The sequence below is a fragment of the Hippocampus comes genome, unplaced genomic scaffold (assembly GCF_001891065.2).
Source record: "Hippocampus comes isolate QL1 unplaced genomic scaffold, H_comes_QL1_v1.1 scaffold86, whole genome shotgun sequence".
Taxonomy (NCBI): Eukaryota; Metazoa; Chordata; class Actinopteri; order Syngnathiformes; family Syngnathidae; genus Hippocampus; species Hippocampus comes.
This window is the reverse complement of record NW_017805882.1, coordinates 2,345,102-2,348,605: the sequence shown is the minus strand read 5'-3', so window position 1 is coordinate 2,348,605 and position 3,504 is coordinate 2,345,102.

Genomic DNA, 3,504 nt, shown 5'->3' with positions numbered 1-3,504 from the left:
CCCACTCAGTCGGTTGGGAAGGCCCCTCCCAAAAGGAGAGGTGGGGGGGGTGAGGGGGGCGGTGGGCGTTGAACACCCTCCCACAGTTGTTGGCAGCCCTGTTCAACTACACGTTCTAAAGACGGTGCTGTGACTGAGATTCCTTTTGGGACGATTTGACACTTTCATCGCGGTAACTTGGACGAGAAGACAACAGACTGCACACACACACACGTGCGCACACACACACACACACACACACACACACACACTCAAACACACTGTACTTTCCACTCAGGCCAAAGACCTTGGTCCCCTGTGCCGCTTTTTTTTTTTTTTAAACACTGGACACACACTCCCAAACAAATCTCACCTTTTGCATCTTTCAGGGAAACTCAATAGACATTTGATCCCATCAGCATGGACTCCAGAGAGCAATGGTTCGACTCAGACTGCACCAAAAACCGCTTTGAGAGAAACCATTACATCACAAACCAAGAATGTTTTCCTGTATTTATTTATTTTATAATATTGTGTGTATATATAAAGAGATATATGTGTATGCTTGGAGACATGGTGTGAACTTAACGTGGCAACGAAGCATGCACAAAATCATACCAGAGAGGACATGCTACATATATGGAGCTAAACATCCATTGGTGTATATGGGGGTGGGGGGGGGGGGCGAAGGTCTTTTACAGATACAGTATGTATATTTACAGATTGTCTTATTTTTACTATTGTGTACTCAAATTTGGGCTTTTTCACCTTAAAAAAATCACACTATTGCCTTTAAGAAAACAAATCATAACCTTAATTATTTTTAACAAAGTGCAATGAAGAGAGGTTTATTTAAGAGATGATTAATAATAATACAAAAAAAATGACTATTGTTAAATGGACAGATATATTTGTTTGTGTGCTCTGTATTTGTATGTTTGCGTTTGAAAGATGCTAAACCCAACATCCACATGCAAATTTCCCCTTCATGTCTAATTGGAGGCCTCTCATGATCGTGATCTCAGACAAGCCAGCTCGACCTCCGAGTGTGAGCTCTAATGCATTGTGATAACGAAAGCGCCATCACCAGCGCCAATGTGCATGGGAGTTACGCCTTGTAACAGAGTGTTTTTGTTTTTTGCCAATTTTACATTTAATCAAACTTGACTATTGCACAGTATTAATGACCTTGTCTAATAGGTTGAGTGTCATCAACATCCCAAGAAGAAACCTCAATGCAAAATATGTTCACAGACGACACACGACATTTCTTATCCGCTCCGTAGATTTGTTTCCTGTTGTTTGTCTCCTTTTTACATGCCAGAACCAAGCCTGATCTGAGTTCAACAAAGGCTTTTTTTTTTGACAGCAGTGAATGTGAGAAAAATGTTGTGGCGGCTATCACAATGCAAACATAATCCATGATGAATAACTCTTTAGTTACATTAAAACTGTTATTTCGCATCTGCCGTGGCTGCCATTAAAAGTTTTACGTTGATGGTTTCACTTTTATGCTTCAACTTTACATCGACTTCTCCCACAGTTATTCAGTTTTTATTTTTTCTTCGTCCAAGTCAGGCAAATATTGTCTTACATCTTGAAAAAAAAAAACTCACAATTTCACCTCTAGAAATTTTGTACCGCCCAACGCAAAGTAGCACATCATTGTGAAGTGGAATACAAATGTTTTCAAGGGTTTAACTTAAACCCTTTGCTTAAACCGTTTAAGTAAATATAAATATGACTAATCATATGTGCTGTGCATCTCTATTCAGCCCCCTGTACTCTGAAACCCCTAAATCCACTCAACAATTGGGGGGGAGGGGGGGACACTCGTCGAGGAAAAGTGTTTGCTAAAGCTGGTGTACTTCATAGAGGGGGTTTGAGTCTTACCTTGTCTGGTCCTTCTCCCAGGACCTTTGAGGGCGGAGTAAAAAAAGTAATCTTCAAAATAAATACTCAGGTAAAGAACAGACACCTGAGAAGTCTCTTTAAGCTCAATAATTAAGTATTTGTATTTTTTATTTTGTCACTTCCTATCACTGATTTTAACTGCTCAACAACAGAATGAGAAGAATTTAGTTTTTTTCACGTGCATTTACTGTTTAATACCGCAGGGAGGCGCTATTTCTCCTATTTAAAAAAAAATTCCTGTTTCTCATTGGCTGGGCTTCAAGAGTCCCTGTTGCGTAACCACACAAACGACTACTGTACAGGCACGCGCGTGCACGCATACATTTTCAGATGTTGACATGCGGAAAATGAGAACTCTAAAATAAGTTTGACTGTCGAACGCAAAACTTTCTTCCCAGTCAAATGCTTGGCGGCATTATTTGTGTGTGTCATAATAGTTTTTTTCATCCTGGAGGCTCTTGAGGCAGTTGAAAAAGAGTGATTAATGGCAACAGTGAGAGCCGGCTTCAGGATAAAAACATTCGATAATGTAATCTGCTTGAAAAGTTCGCAGAATGGATTGCCTCTGAGAAATAAATTGCATAATATTGCCAATGTACTTCCACAATCAGTAAGAGACTGTTAGCAATAGCATTTGCTTCATAAAAAGAGAAAAATAAGAAATACTGGTATCATAGGTGTATCGTTCTTTTTCAAATTCACGAGTTTTAACACATTAGTTGTTGGGTTTTTTCATCTAGTTACATTGTTTTACGTACAAGCTCTTGCTGACCAAAATGTTCCTGTCCTAGGGGCATATAAGTTTGCTGAAATGGTAATTAATTTATTGCTTCTTGTTTTTGCATCTTAAATGCTGCTATTCAAGTAAAAATAGTGTATAACTGGAAAGCAAAACTATTTCTTAAAAATGTGGAATGAAGAATGTTTTTTATTTTGTGGCTTTGGGAGGCAGGCAATGCGGACAGAATAAAGTATAAATGGTGTTCTCAACCTTTTTGAAATTGAGAGCGGTCGACTTCGTGGGGACTGATTGAGGCAAAGGGATACCAGTTGAATACACATTTCTGAAATAACAAATTTGCTGGAATTACCTTGAAGAATGTTAGTAATAATTAATGTGTTTACATTTTTAAATGATGATTACAACACTCCTCAGAAAATCCCAATGTGCCGTCACTAGAAAGTTATTTTAAGAACAGGCCCACGGGCTACCCATCTGGTTATGTATTCCACCCCGCCTGCCCATGCTTCCGTCCACATTCCAAAAACTTGCATGCTAGGTTAGCTGAAGACTACGGTCGTCTAAATTGTCCACAATTGTGAAAGAGAGTGACTGGCGACCAATCCAGCATGTAACCTGCCTCTCATTCAAAATCAGCTGGGATTGGCTCCAGATCCAGAGGCATTAGCCTGTTGGGCACCCCCCCCCCCCCAAAAAAAGTATGGGTTGACAATGCAATGACTTTTCAAATAACGGCAACAATAATTATATAAAGAATCATATTGGATTCGATTTTGGATCTTGTTCTGAATGTCAGACTGCATGGACGTACCAAATTGAGTGGCCAGTGAGTGTACATGAACTTGGGGCTAAAGAAAAGAACACAAAAC